Source organism: Trichosurus vulpecula, chromosome 8 (genome assembly GCF_011100635.1).
Source record: "Trichosurus vulpecula isolate mTriVul1 chromosome 8, mTriVul1.pri, whole genome shotgun sequence".
Lineage (NCBI taxonomy): Eukaryota > Metazoa > Chordata > Mammalia > Diprotodontia > Phalangeridae > Trichosurus > Trichosurus vulpecula.
Window position 1 is genome coordinate 147386521 of NC_050580.1, and position 16696 is coordinate 147403216.

The window sequence follows — 16696 nt, forward strand, 5'->3', positions numbered from 1 at the left end:
ATCCCATCTGATCCTCACAAGGTGAGGTAGGCGCTGTTATTATCCACATTTTATAGTGAAGGAAACTGAGGCAGATAGAGGTTAAGTGATGCACCAAGGGTCCCACAGCTATTAAGTGTCTGAGGTCAAATTTGAACTCAGGTCTTTCTGACTCCAGGCCCAGGGCTCTTATTCTCTATACCATTTAGCTGCCCTGGGGATCAGTGCTTCTGTCCTCCTGGAAGGAGGCCAAATTTCAAGAATCTGGCTATGTTAGAACTTTGACTGGACTGAAAGTATGGAAAACAAAATTCTAAAGCAGTTTGGTCACTTGTACTGAATCTCTGTGTCCTCCTCCATAAAATTAAATAGTTGGAAAAGGTGGTTTCTCAGGTCCTTTCCAGCTGTGACCGTGTAAAGCCATAATAATTGGACTCCATCTCCTGGTCCCCTCAGCTACTAGTGCCTTCTGCTCCAAGATTACTTTGTGTTTGCTTTATATATTTTGTATACAGCTATACATGTACTCATTTCCTTATAAGAATGTAAGATCCAACAGGGCAGGGACTGTTTATCTTCTGTCCCTACTACAAGCATAATTACTGGCACATAATAGGTGCTTAATAAATACTTAATTGGCCATAGCTCAGGCTTCCTGCAAGAAGTCCCCAGAGTCAAATCTTAAAAGGAAGCCAGAGAAGCTTGGAAACAGGAGGAGTGAGAACATTCCAGGTATGGGAGATGGAAAGTCCTGAGTACATTTTTTTTTCAACTGGAGAGTCAATTATTAAACATTTGCTGAAGTACAAAAATTCCTAGTCGTTACTATAACCAAACTTCCCCCACCCCACTCAGGGAATTAGCTGAAAAAAAAAAAAACAATAAAGAAGAACAAGGAAGGGAAACAACTATGGATAGTGCCAGAATCTCAACTGTGATGATTTCCAGGCCAGTGTAGAAGGTAATCCAAGGGGAGAGCATCTTTATACAAAGTTCTTGCCACTCCTCCCAGCTTCAGTGGGTGGGATTCCTGGGCCTAATAGCACTCCATACATTGTCTCATGTTGAGAAGATGTATTGTGTTGTTTCCTCCTATCAGAATGTAAATTGCTTTTATATTTACATTCCCAGCACTTTTTTTTCTTCTTTCATTCCTAAAGACTAGGGATTTTCCAGAGAACAATTGATATACTAACAGCAATATCATAAAGATAGTCAACATTGAAAGACTTAGGAACTCTGATCAACACAATGACCAACCATGATGAAATATAATATGAAATACAATAGAGAGGTAATATTCTCTCTCTCTCTCTCTCTTTCTCAGTGGGGGACATGGGTAATGTGGGAATTTGTTATGTATGACTATACGTATTTGTAATGGGTTTTGTTTTTCTTGACTTTTTACTGGGTGAGGAAGGGGAGAGGAAGTCAGAGAATCCAGAACTGAAAATAAAATAAAATTGAATTAAAAAGAAAAAAGAAGACTAGGGGTTTTATGAGAAAGGGTGGGAATCATTAGCAAGGTCCTACTTCCCTCCCTGATGTCATAGGCAGAAAACTACCAAGTAAGCTAGAATTTTCCAGTGAGGAAGATTCCAGATACAGAAGACTGTTCATGACAAGGTGGTATGTCTAGAACAGAGATAGCCCCTCCTGGGAAAAGCCAGCCCTAGAAAAACAAGAAATTTTCTGGACTACCATTGTGACCATGGCCCAAATATTTAACCTCTCAACTTCAATTTCCTAATCTGTAAAATGAAGATAATGATATTGCACTTTACGGAATATCAGGAAAAACACATAAAATGTGTGTTTATGTGAATTATTATAACATCTTCTCTTCTATCCTAGTATAAATCCATAGAATACTTCCATCTGCCACATTGTGATAGATTGTAGAATCAAACCAAATATTTCTCTGAAGCACACTGATTTTGAGGAGAACACTTGAATTACAGCATTAAGAAGAGTCAGTGAGGACATATGCAGCCAAAGAGCTTAATTTTAAAACACAGAAGTTGATCATTATTTAAATATCTGGTTAGAGGAAAGCATGGCAAGAAAGTTTAGATGTGGATTCTCAGGATGCAAAACTAATTAACAAGAAAAAGGCACAAGTGTTTGGGGATAGTCCCTTTGAAAAATGATAATTTCTAAAGCAACAAAATATGTGTATGTCATCTGGGCTGTTTTGGATTTTGCACAACAAAGTTACTTGGTTTGACAGATTGCCAGATTCCGTGGTTCAAAAGATCATCAAAAGCAGGGAAAGAATCCAAGATTCCTCGAGCTGAATTCCCAGAACTCTCCTCCAGTTTACTATAAGGTATTCATCACCTACCTTAGCACCCCTAACTGGTAGCTCTGTTCTGGTGATATCTTTGGCTGATACACTCCTGAAAATAATGTTAGTAAGATTCTTAAAATAAAAAGGAGAGCTGCCCTTGCTACTGAGAGCTTAAATTTAGACACTTGATTTTTTTTTCTAACAGTCAGCAGCATTTTCATTTCAGAGATTCGTAAGGAAGAAAGAAGTAATTTCCAAACACTCAAGACAGAAATTCTTAGTAGAACTCCTAAAGTATCTGAATACTGGCAATCAGCCCTTTGACTTTTCTTTGCAATTATATATAAATATTAGTTGCCTGGAATCTAGCTAATACTAACTTTGAAAATATCAGACAGCTCGATGACACTAACACAACATAACCATTGTTCATACCGCAGACAAGGAAGCAAAAAGAACACAGGCTCTGAAGCCAGAGGACTCTGGGCTCAAATCTCACCTCTAACACTCTGACCCTGATGGGAGCAATTCACTTCACCTCCCCAGGCCTCAGTTTCTGCAGCTACAAAACAAAGGAGTTAAACTATTAGCTCTATGGCCATTTGACTTTGAACAAAAGCCATACATAATTTTACATGGAGTTTATTCTCACTGAGGTCAACTATGACTAGCATAAAGTATTCTCAAGCAAGCATGCTCCTCTAAAGCCATCTGAACCTGACTGACCATAAGGCTGACTGAAAGCAATGTGTAGCAAGGGTCATCTAGTGGATCCTGTGGGCAGTAGAGCTGAAGAACTGATGACTCATCAAATGTACAAAAGCAACCCACCCCCTTTGATTATGGATTAAAAGCAAGGCAAGAGACCATTTGGATCAGTTGCCCCAGAGTTCAGCAGTGTGAGGGGCAGCTCATGTCCATGGGGCCATAAACACATGACCTGCCTAAGCAAGACTGAAGCTGAGTTAGTGCCACCATTATTTCCTGATCTTAGATGAAAGTCTTCAGCCTCAGAGTGAAAAGTAGTCCTCCTTTTCACCAAGGCTAACTTCTTCTGGTAAGCCCTTGATCCCATCCTTTCCCAATCCTTTTGGAATCTTAGTGATTTAATCATTCCTACCCCTTCTATTGGCCTCCCATTGAGTCTTTAATCTCTCTCTTTTCACTAACTCTTTCCCTTCTGCCTACAAATATGCTCAGTTCTCCTTTATACTAAAAAGAATGAAATAAATTCTCCTCAATTGAGCTATAATCCTATCTTTTTTTCCTATAACTGCCAAACTTCTAGAAAGAAGTTTAACTTCCTTCCCTTTACTTCCTCACTTTTTCTTTAATCCCTGACAGTCTGGCTTCCACCCCCAAGTACTCTAATAAAATTGCTCTCTTGGAAGTCACAAATGACTTCCTAATCAATGTATCAAATGGCTTTTGGTTGTTCCTTGTTACATTTGAGCTATTACAGCATTTGACACTGATGACCATCCTTTTCATATCTTGATATGTTTCCCACCCTTGGCTTCCCTGAAATTGCAGTTTCTTGTTTTAGAAAGCTAAAAACATAATTTTGTCCTTCAAGGAGTACACATCCTATTGGGAGAGACAACATTCAAACAACTATGTACATACAAGCTATATAGTATAAATATGAGGCAATCTCAGGGGGAAGATACTTGTTGGAGAGGGAGGGCAGAAGTTAGAATTTGAGCTAGTATATTGGTAATTAAGGCGGGACTTTCTTACTGTTTTAGAATGCTAAATTAATTAAGTGTCTTTGATTAAGTCTTATTAGGTGCAAATCTCCAGGCACACACCCTTTTGCTAAATAAAGCCCCAGGCTCACACCCTTTTGCTAATTAGGTGTGACTCCTTAAACGTTAGCATTCTGTCTGGGGCTCTCAGTCACTAGAAGAGTGGCCTGGGACTCTGGGCAGCCATTTTAAGAGCCCCCGGCTTGTGAATCCAGATGTTGATGCTTTCCTGGTAACTATGAATTGTGACTTGGTCTGTTTATATTGTGTATGTTTGTAATTTGTTTGTATTTGTTCTGAAGTTCAGGTTGCCGGCTTTTCCTCCTGAACTAAGTGAATGATACTTGTATGTTGGATTAAAGTAAGATTGTTAACCCCTTACCAATGCTTTCCTTAGTAAAGCAGATCAAAGAACCTGTGTTAGTGGCCTTCTGTGTGCTAGTTGTTGTTAGTTTTACACAGGCAAAGTAGCTGCTAGCCAAATTGTTGCTAAAGCTTTGAAGGAATCCAGGGAAGCTGGAATGCAGAGGTGAGGCAAGAGCATTCCAAGCGCAGGGGACAGTCAATGACAAGGTACTAAGTTAAGAGATGGTACATGGTACAGAGTATGATGTGCAAGGAATAGCAAAGAAGTCCAGTGTTGCTGGATCATAGAGTATGTGATGGGTAGTAATATTTAAGAAAACTGAAAAGCATCTGGAAAAGGTTTAGACTCAGGGGAACCTGCAGCCTCAAGGCCACATGTGGCCTTCTAGGTCCTTGGGTGCAGCCTTTTGACTGAGTCCAAGTTTTACAGAATAAATCCTTTTATTAAGGGGATTTGTTCTGTGAAGTTTGGATTCAGTCAAAGGGCCATACTTGAGGGCCCAGAGAGCCACATATGGCCTTGAGGCAGCAGATTCCCCACCCCTGCTAGGTTCTGAAGGGTTTGAACGGCCAAGCAGAGGATTTTTTATTTCAGTGTGGAGGTAATTTAGGAGGTATTTAGTAATATCATTGGCAGCTGAGTGGAGGATGAACTAGATGAAGCGGGGTGGGGGAACTGGAGTCAGGGAGACCCACTGGAAGCCTATTGTAGTCGTGCAAGTGTAAGAAGATGAGTGTCAGCACCAGAGTGCTGTCTGTGTGAAATGAGAGAAGGGAACATATATGAGAGGTGTTGTCAAGGTAGAACTGGCAAGACTTAGCAACAGATAAGATACATGGGGTGAGTGCAAAGAAGGAACTAAAAATGATACTGCGGTTTCAGGTCCATATGACAGGAGAGATATCTGGTACTGCTCTTGACAATAATAGCAAAGCTGGAAAGAAGGGAGGGCTTGGGATGAAAGATAATGAGTTTTATTTTGAACATGTTGAGTTTGTGACTGATTCTTCTCTATTTCCACTTACTATACTTTCACATGGCGTGATCAAAATATAGGCATTTCTCAAGGCTGTCTCCCTCAGTAATCATTCAATTTCACAATTCCAACCATCAATTTCTGTGAAGAATATGTATGCTTAGTCCTGATCTCTAAGTTTCAGACCATTTCAAATAGCCTCCTGGATATCTCTGCCTGAATGTACACTGGCACCTCAAATTCAATGTCTGAAGTCAAACCTTTCATCTTTCTTTTTTAAAAAAAGTAAAAAAAACAAAACCCAACCATTCTATTCTTGACTTCCTTGTTTTAGTTAAAGACTTCATGATTCTCCTAATACTCTGCTTGAAATCTCCTTTTCTACCATACCTCATATCTAATCAGTTGCCAAATCTTAATTCCATCTTCCCCCAGCTACATCACATTGACATAGGGCCAGTTAGTGGAGGAGGCAGCCACATAACTTGATATAATTTAAGAAGTTCTAGGAAAGCCTACGTCTGCCCAAAAATATCCTTCCTACCCACCTGCCACACTGCTAAAGAGTATTTTTTCTCTTGAGTTTGCTAGCTTTCTTTTTTTTTTTTGAGTCTGCTAGCTTTCTATTCCAAAACAATGGGGAAAAAAAACAGAGATGGCATATTTTTTTTAAAAAAAGCATCACCAAACAGACATAACATATCTTCTTTCTCATCTCTGAAAGTTTTATAAGCATGCTCTATATATCTATTATAATTGACTGCAAAGGGGTAAGAACCTTCCCCAATATCAGAGAAGACTTGCTATTGCTCTGAACGGCTAGTGAACTTCCTTATTCCCTCACAAGCAGGCTACAAATGAGTCAGGATGTTCTCTAGTCATTGGTGAAAAAGAGGCAGCTAATTTATCATCCATGGGATTTTGAGACAAAGAGTAGTATGGAGATCATGTGTCCAAAGGGTTAGTGTGTTCAGAGTGATTACCCATGTGAATCAAAGAAAGAATGGAGTGTAGACAGAGAGATGTGACTGTGTGGAAGCTGAGAGAGTATGAGTCTGTGTGTGTGTTGTGTGTGTTGTGTGTGTGTGGTGTGTGTAATCTATCTGAGTTTAGATCTCTAGAGAATGCATTCGCCCTTAAGATGAACCTTGATTTGTGTAAGTGTGGGGAAAGTAAGGATTAGGGTCCAGAAGTGGGCAGCCTTAACCTGTGTGGCAAACCAGTGAGACTAAGTGAATCCTTGGTCCAGGGGACATGCTCAAGGAGCAATTCCAATTCTGGCAACAGTGATAAAACCCTAATAAATGCTACAACTGAATGACACAGCTCTGAGTCTCTCATAGGGTCTAGAGGGGAAAAGAGGGTAACCCCAATAAATATAAGCAGATCTAGAGCTGGGAGAGTGAAATCAGTGTATGTATGAGTGTGTTTAAGACATACTGAGTGTTTTTCCTTGATGCATAGGAGAGGAGAGAGAGAGAGACACAGAGAGACACAGAGACAGAGAGAGACACAGAGAGAGAGGGATGGAGAGTGCAAGAGCAGACTTTTGCAAACAGTTTTCTATGGCAGACCACAACACCTTTATGGTCATGTAAGTGCCTGAAGAATGCAGATAACTTGAGATCCTTGTCAATTTTTGTTCCCTAGAACAAAATTCATTAATGCTATCCTAGCTAACTCTTTTGTACCAATGACCAGAAAACATGCTGGTGACTCCTTTGTAGCCTGGTTGAGGGGTGAACAAGGAAGTCAACTAACAACTAAGAGCAGCAAGTCCTGTCTGATTTGGGGAAAGGCTGTTTCCTCTTTGCAGTTAATTACAATACATAGACCCAAATCACACACAGACCATGACCACAAAACTTTTACAGAGATTAGAAAGCAGGCATCTAGGTCACGGGTTGCTAATAAAATTTTTTGGTAAATATGCCATTTATGATCTTTTCAATTTTCAAAGACTTTCCTCCAAAAAACTCCAAAGCCCCTCAATATTTCTATTGCATAAGTTAAATCATATAAATTTGATAGATGAAACTATGTAGATAACTTTTGTTATATAAGTAGCTAAGTACTAACAACAAAGATGTTCAAAAGTGAAATGGATGATGCTCATTACAGTGTCCACACAGAAGAAGGGCATTTGATTAATGGTGAGATTCTCCAAATGCTCTTGTTCACAGATAGCATGGCAGTAATTGCATCAAACCCTGGACTATTGCCTTTTCAATGAATTCCACACTTGTTACAAATAAATCAGTTTAAGCAACAACACTGGAAAAACTAAATGGATGATGACCACAAATATGACTAAGGTAGAAATATGCTTAATATGATTGTTGGGGTTTAATCTCTGCCTACCCAGGGACACCAAAAACTGTTGCAGTTTCATGATGTGTTGTGGTGGAACCATCTCAAAGAATTCAGAATCAGACCACCTCTAATCCAAGTATAGGCATTTATTGAGATTGACGCCTCTCACGAAGCAGGCTAAGTTCCAAGAGGAACCAGCAACTTCAGAGAAAGCAAGATAGATTTTTATGGGGTAAAGATGCAATTAAATAACAGAAATTATGAATATTAAAAAGGCAGGAGGGGTTTGTCAAGGGATCAGGTAATAGGGGACAGGTCCCAGCCACAGTGGACCTGTGCATGCGATTACCCACAATGCATACAGGAAAAACCCATTTGGGGGTTATATCTGTATGATAATGATATTATAATAAGCCTCTCTACATCATAAATTTACTCTAGGTCAATTCCTTACTATTAGTATGTAGGTGCCTACTTAGGGAAAGTCCCTTCTATTGTTTGGGGTCCACATCCTGCTTGGGCATCCTGGTGCTGCTGCTTTCCGATTGCCTGAGTATTGTGGTCCTGTCTAAGACTAGATGGCTGTGGTTGTGGTTGAGTGCATGGACACACCTGCTGCTTCTATGAGAAATATGAGGAATGGGTCTGGGGGCAATAGCTAGCTAGAGTCAGTGGCTGGGATCCCATCACATGGACATGCCTGCTGTTCTGTGAGAAATAAGAGTTCATGGACATACCTGTTGTTCTAGTGAGCGGGGAGGCATATGTGGAGAAGTTAGGACGTTGCAGGGGGTGGGGGGGGGTGCTTGGCTAGGTAGGTACAGTGGGGCCTATAAGGAAGTTAGAATATTGGGGCTGGGGGGCAGCTTTATTAGGATTCCATCATGATCATACATGTATAGTCTATATCAGTCCAGAATATGACTAGCAGATGAATAGACAGTCCATTGAATTGGCCTATCAGTAAATACATTAATATATTTTGGACAGGTACTATAGAGAGACAATAATCTAGGTCAAGAATTGAGTAGGAAGAGATTGGGTTTTTATCAAATTTTTGGAATTGTATTATACTTTCAAAGATCCTAAGTTGCCGACAGCCATGATTTTCTATCTCTTTAACACCAGTATTTGCCCAACAATGCAATGTAGTTATGAAGCATGGAACAATATGATCTCAGAAGAATAAAAATTGCAAGTAACCCAAAGGACCTTAAAAAATGCAGCATTTGGGGCAACTAGGTGGCACAGTGAGTAGAGTACCAGCCCTGGAGTCGGGAGGACCAGAGTTCAAATACAACCTCAGACACGTGACACACTTACTAGCTGTGTGACCTTGAGCAAGTCACTTAATCCCAAATGCCCTGCCTTCCCCCACTCCAAAAAAAAAAATGCAGCACTTATCCCCCAGTCATCTGATTGGTGACTCCAATGACCCCCTAATTCACACCAGACCCAATCCAACTATGCCTCACTTCATTCCTTGGTTTCTTCTCTTTATACTCCTCAGCAGCCCTCTTTCTCCCCACCTCCCCATTTTTTTTTTAAGTTCTGGAACCATAATCAAATCAAGACTGTCACTGCCACTAGTGGATAGTATATGTCAGTCATCTCCTCCTTGGCTTCACTCATCTGTAATACCAATTAAGTTCAAACTTTTTTACTGTTTTAGAATGATAAATTAATTGTCTTTGATTGAGCCTCACTAGGTGCATAGCCCCAAGCCCAACCCCCTATCTACTAGGTGCTAAGCCTATGTGGGCAGTTGCCAATAGTAGGAGCCTAAGTTCTGGTGGCTCAGGTGACGTTTGATGACAGCTAAAGAGTGTATAAAAAGAGAGAACAGAGCTATTTGCAAGGGGGTTGTGAGCCACAGGAGTGGCGGCGTGTGACTCCGAGTCAGCCATTGTTATGAGCTCCCTGGCTCCTGAACTCAGATGTTGGTTTCTTGGTAACTATAAATTGTATTTGGTCTATTTATAATGTATGTTTGTAATTTGTTTGTTGTATGTTTGTAATAGTTCAGGGTGCTGGCTTTTTCCCCTGAACTATTTGTGTGTTGGATTGAAATAAGATTGTTAACCCCTTAACATTGCTTTCTTTAGTAAAGCAGATCAAAAGAACCTGTGCAGAGAGCATTCTTGTTGTTGGGCTTGTATTGATCTTTCAGCCCCACAACAGCTGCTAGCCAAATTGTTGCAACATCATCCCAGTAACTTTCCAAAACAGAACACCTCTTCTGAGACACCTGGATGGGTCTGGAGTCAGGAAGACCTGAGTTCAAATGTAGCCTTGAACACTAGCTGTGTGACCCTAGGCAAATTATTTATGTGACTCAACCTCTGTCAGTCACAGTTTCCTCAGCCTTCTGCAATACCACTGCTAGATCTGAATCCCAAAGAGATCATAAAAAAAAGAAAAGGACCCACATGCAAATAGCAGCTCTTTTTGTGGGGGCAAAAAATTGGAAATTGAGGGGATGCCCATTGATTGGGGAATGGCTGAACAAGTTCTGGTATATGAATGTATTGGAATACTATTGTTCCATAATGGTGAACAGGCAGATTTCAGAAAAACCTGGAAAGATTTGCATGAATTGATGCTAGTGAAGTAGGCAGAACCAGGAGAATATTATACACAGTAACAGCAATATTGTGTGATGCCCAGCTTTGTTAGACTTAGCCCTTCTGAGCAATGTAATGATCTAAGACAATTCCAAAAGACTCATGATGGAAAATGCTGTCCATATCCAGAGAAAGAACTATGCAGTCTGAATGCAGATCGAAGCAGACTATTTTTCCTTTTTTGGTTGTTTCTTTTTTCTTTCTCATGGTTTTTCCCTTTTGTTTTGATTCACAACATGACTAAAGTGGAAATATGTTTAATATGATCATACATGTATAGCCTATATTAGATTGTATGCCATCATCTTGGGGAGGGGGAAAATTTAGAACTCAAAATCTTATAAAACTGAATGTTGAAAACTAAAAATTAATTAAAAAAAACCAACAAAGTTTCCTCAACTGTAAAATGCAAATAATAATAACATCTACCTCCCTGGGTTATTGCAAGGATCAGATGAAATCATATTTGTAAAGCTCTTGGCAAAATGCCTGGCTCATAGCAGGCACTTAATAAATGCTTATTGCCTTCTTTCCTTTGGTTATTACTCTCCTTTATGTGTAGTCTCTCCTATTAGAATATAAATTCCTTGAGGGCAGGGGCTGTCTTCAGTTTTGTATTTATATCCTGGACAAGGCATGGAAGACATTAAGTACTAAAGAAAAAAAATGTTTTCCCATTCAGTCATATTTCTAGTATTCACTTGAAGTAGAGACAGGAATTATAGGACAAATATGACTGAAAAAAAGTAGCAAGAAAGTGAGACAATAGACAACCTAAATATTACAACTGTATTCCAGATAATGAAAGAATCACAGACAGAACTCCTATAGTTTAAGTGGCTCTTTTTTTTCTTGAAATTTTAAAATTTAATTTATTTATTTAACATATTTAGTTTTCAGCATTGGTTTTCACAAGAGTTTGAATTACAAATTTTCTCCCCATTTCTACCCTCCCCCCCACTCCAAGATGGCGTATATTCTGGTTGCCCTGTTCCCCAGTCAGCCCTCCCTTCTGTCACCCCACACCCCTCCCATCCCCCTTTCCCTTCCTTTTTTGTAGGGCAAGATAAATTTCTACTCGCCATTGCCTGTGTATCTTATTTTCTAGTTGCATGCAAAAACTTTTTTTTGTTTGTTTTTGAACGTCTGTTTTTAAAAACTTTGAGTTCCAAATTCTCCCCCCTCCTCCCTTCCCACCCACCCTCCCCAAGAAGTCAAGCAATTCAACATAGGCCACATGTGTATCATTATGTATAACCCTTCCACAATACTCATGTTGTGAAAGACTAAGTATATTTTGTTCCTTCCCAACCCATCCCCCTTTATTGAATTTTCTCCCTTGACACTGTCCCCTTTCCAAAGTGTTTGTTTTTGATTACCTCCACCCCCATCTGCCCTCCCCTCCATCATCCACCCCCCTTTTTATCTTCTTCCCTCTTCTTTCCTGTGGGGTAAGATACCCAATTGGGTATGTATGGTATTCCCTCCTCAGGCCAAATCTGATGAGAGCAAGATTCACTCATTCCCCCCTCACCTGCCCTCTCCCCTCCTCCCACAGAACTGCTTCCTCCTACCACCTTTATGCGAGATAATCCACCGCATTCTATCTCTCCCTATCTCCCTCTCTCAATATGTTCCTCTCTCATCCCTCAATTTGATATTATTTCTTTTAGATATCTTCCCTTCATCTTCAACTCACCCTGTGTCCTCTCTCTCTCTCTCTCTCTCTCTCTCTCTCTCTCTCTCTATATATATATATATATATATATACATAGATATATACATACATACACATTCACTTACATATATATATATATACATAAACATACATACATATATGCATATTCCCTTCAGCTACCCTAATACTGAGGTCTCATGAATCATACATGTCATCTTTCCATGTAGGAATATAAACAAAACAGTTCAACTTTAGTAAGTTCCTTGCAATTTCTTTTTCTTGTTCTTTTTCTTGATTACCTTTTCATGCTTCTCTTGATTCTTGTGTTTGAAAGTCAAATTTTCTATTCAGTTTTGGTCTTTTCACTGAGAAAGCTTGAAAGTCCTCTATTTTATTGAAAATCCATATTTTGCCTTGGAGCATGATACTCAGTTTTGCTGGGTAGGTGATTCTTGGTTTTAATCCTAGCTCCATTGACCTCCAGAATATCGCATTCCAAGCCCTTCAATCTCTTAATGTAGAAGCTGCCAGATCCTGGGTTATTCTGATTGGGTTTCCACAATACTCAAATTGTTTCTTTCTGGCTGCTTGCAGTATTTTCTCCTTGATCTGGGAGCTCTGGAATTTGGTGACAATATTCCTGGGAGATTTCTTTTTGGGATCTATTTGAGGAGGCAATTGATGGTGTTTTAACAACCCAGCTAGCAGCTTCAGTGGGGGCGTAAGATCCCTCCCCCACAGCCGCCACCCAGGGGGCCAGGACCCAGGAGGCTGCCAGGACCCAGGGGGCTGCTGGGAAAGCACAGGTTCTTTTTATCTGCTTAAACAAGGAAAGCACGGTGAAGGGGTTGACCAGCTTACTTTAATCCAGCATTCAGTTAGCATACAGACAACAATCATTTAGTTCAGGGGAAAACGCCAGCATTCAGTTAGTTCAGGGGAGCATACAGACAAGCATCAAGAGACAGACCAAATACAGATTCATTGACTTACTTCAGGGGAAAAAACCAGCACCCTGAGGTTCAAAACATTCATTTAGGGAAAAAACAAACCAGCACCCCGAACTTCAAAACCAAAATACAAACAAGTTACAAATATCAACAGACAGACCCAACACAATTCATAGTTACCAACATCTGGGCTCGGCCTGAGAGCAAGGGCTGGCCCAGAGTCACACTTGCTTGCCGCTGCTCCCACACCAACTGGAAGAGGAAAAAGAGAGCTCTTCAAGCTGTCCTCTCCCCTCTCATAGGGCTTTTGACATCATCAAGTGCCACCTGAATGACCAGGGCCGATTGGTTCTTGAGTTGGCCCCTCCCCCTAGGGTAGACATTAACACCTCCCCTCAGCCAGCCCCATGACTTATCACACAGGAAGTTGTCTGCTTCCTGGCATGCTCTCTGGGCTTCCTGCCCCGGAAGAGCAAGCCACAGCGTCCAGAGGCTCAATGAGGTAAGCTGAGTCACTCAAAGAAAACAAAGGCCATTCTGGTTACAGATGGATTCTTTCAATTTCTATTTTGCCCCGTGGCTCTAGAATATCAGGGCAGTTCTCCTTGATAATTTCTTGAAAGATGATGTCTAGGCTCTTTTTTCGATCATGGCTTTCAGGTAGTCCAATAATTTTTAAATTATCTCTCCTGGATCTATTTTCCAGGTCAGTGGTTTTTCCAATGAGATATTTCAGATTGTCTTCCATTTTTTCATTCCTTTGGTTCTGTTTTATAATATCTTGATTTCTCATCAAGTCACTAGATTCCACTTGTTCCAATCTAATTTTTAAAGTAGTATTTTCTTCAGTGGTCTTTTGGACCTCCTTTTCCATTTGGCTAATTCTGCCTTTCAAGGCATTCTTCTCCTCGTTGGCTTTTTGGAGCTCTTTTGCCATTTGACTTAGTCTATTTTTTAAGGTGTTGTTTTCTTCAGTGTATTTTTCAGCATTTTTTTGGGTCTCCTTTAGCAAGTCATTGACTTGTTTTTCATGGTTTTCTCTCATCCTTCTCATTTCTCTTCCCAATTTTTCCTCTACTTCTCTAACTTGCTTTTCCAAATCCTTTTAGAGCTCTTCCACGGCCTGGGACCAGTTCATGTTTTTCTTGGAGGTTTCTGTTGTAGGCTCTTTGACTTTGTTAACTTCTTCTGTCTGTATGTTTTGGTCTTCTTTGTCACCAAAGAAAGAATCCAAAGTCTGAGACTGAATCTGGGTGCGTTTTCGCTGCCTGGCCATATTCCCAACCAACTAACTTGACCCTTGAGTTTTTCAGTGGGGTATGACTGCTTGTAGACTAAAGAGTTCTATGTTCCAAGTTTGGGGGGGAGGTGCCAGCTCTGCCTCACCAGCACTACTCCTTCCCCAAGAACCCCCAACCCGGACTGGGCTTAGATCTTGAGCAGGCTGTGCACTCCTGCTCTGATCCGCCACTTAATTCCTCCCACCAGGTGGGCCTGAGGCCAGAAGCGGCAGGAAGCAACAACAGCTGTAGCTGCCCCACCTCCGCTGCCCCCAGGGCTGGTAGCCGATCTGGGAACTCCTTCCACTCCCGCAGCTTTTCCCACTAACCTTCTCTGTTGTCTTTGGTGTTTGTGGGTTGAGAAGTCTGGTAACTGTCGCAGCTCACTGATTCAGGGTGGTAGGACACATTCCGCCCGGCTCCTGGTCTGGTTGGTGCGCGCTGCTCACGCTGGGCTCTGCTCAGCTCGGCTCCCAGCTCCCAGCTCCGTGTGGGATAGACCTCACCCAAAGACCATCCAGGCTGTCCTGGGCTGGAGCCCTGCTTCCCTCTGCTGTTTTGTGGGTTCTGCCATTCTAGAATTGGTTCAGAGCCATTTTTTATAGGTTTTTGGAGGGACTCAGCAGGGAGCTCATGCTAGTCCCTGCTTTCTAGCTGCCATCTTGGCTCCGCCCCCCGGATCTCAAGTGGCTCTTTTATGAAGGATTTTGAAAAGACATAAAGGAGAGTCTCGCCAGAGGAGGAGAGGCGGGATAGTGGTCTTATACTGACTGGAGGGAGTACTCACACTCATAAGCTCAGAGATCTAAGTAAAAAGTTCTCTTTTAATGCAAATCCCCAGTTAGCTGGTATTGGTTTTTCAGTTCCAGGCCCTGATTAGATTATCTAATGGCCAGAGACAGTTGGGTGTTCAAAGACAGAGCTTTATCTTCCATAGAATTTTCCTCACAATTCTGAGATAGAAAATGTGATGCAAAGATTTACTAAGGATCTGGTTCAAATCCTAGGTCTGCCACCTAATGTGTGACCATAGTCAGATCAATTCACCTCCCTAGGCCTCAGTTTACTCATTTGTAAAATAAGGGGAACGTACTAAACGACCTCTAAAGTCTCTTTCTACTCCAGAATCCTCTGATCATGAGATAAATCAAGAGATAAATGATGAAAATAAAGATGACAAAAAATGGAGAAGGAGAGAAAAGGATAGCAGTGAGGAAAAATGAATGGGGACAAAAAGAGAATGGAGAAGAAACTAGAGGAAGAATGTATGGGGGAAAGGAGAAAAGAGAAGGTGATGAGGTTTAGACAGTGGGAACCCCCTTGAACTCCACCCTGAATCTTCCCACTTGATCTGGTTTTTCATGCCCAAAGAGCCTAGCCTAGCCTTCCATTGTCTGGCTACCTCTGGATTGCCTTCTGGCTGTTTACCACCCTTGATCCTGATCAAAATATCTATACCTTAGCTCTCTTAATGTCTGTCATCTCCAGGTAGCCTTCGGCTATTTCCCATCCTGGAGTCTGACCTCATCCCACTGCCATCAAGCTCCTCCTTAGACTCCTCCCCTCCTCCCATCACCCCAGGACCACCCTAGATCCCTTCTACAATCTTTGTGTATGTAAGTCTCATCTTGCCTCCATGAAGGTGCTCAGATTGGTCCACTTGTGAAAACAGGCATCACAAAGGGTGGGATTTCTTAAGATAACCCATTATGGCAAACCCTTAATAAACTTTGTCTTTTTCCTTGGCTGAGAAGGCTTGGGTCGAATTCTTTCGGCAGGAAACGGCATGTTGGTATTTTGGGGTTTCAAGCACCCCTCAACCCCAAATCTCTTCAAAGGGAAGTGGAGAAAATGGTAATGAGGGAGAATGAACAGGGGAAAAGATGGGAGAGGGAAAGTATAGAAAAGGATGGCAATGAGGAATGGAGAAAAAAGGGAGAGGGGAAGTGGGGAAAAAGATGTCACTTGAGGGAGGATTAATGGGGGAAAACAGGGAAAATAGAGAAAAGGATGGCAGTGAGGGAGAACGGTAGAAAAAGAAGATGGGAACTAGGGAAAAGGATTGGCAATGAGGAAGAACAAATGGGGGAAAAGAAGAGAGAGCAAGTTGTATGGGATGAAAAACCCTCACCAATTAAAAAAAAGTTAATTTTTAATAAGGAGCCATCTCAGGGTGGGAACAGAAATGAAATTTTATTCAATTCTCCTGAGAATAGGGCGTCCTCTGCCAGAACAGGTCTAGCAAGGGTGGCCCCATACAAGTCCTAAAGCACTAATAATTATGCCTAAGGCAAGAGAATTCCTGCCCACCTCTGACCCTTCTCACAATTGGCTGGGAGGCGGGCTTACAATCTGAGCTCGAAAAACTAGACAAAGAACCGGGAAATCAAGGCACAGAAATTCCAATTCCCATTCCCTTAGTTAATGATTACAACTGAGGTGACATCTATAAATCTGAAGGAGAATAGGATAAGGGGAGGGGGAGACACTC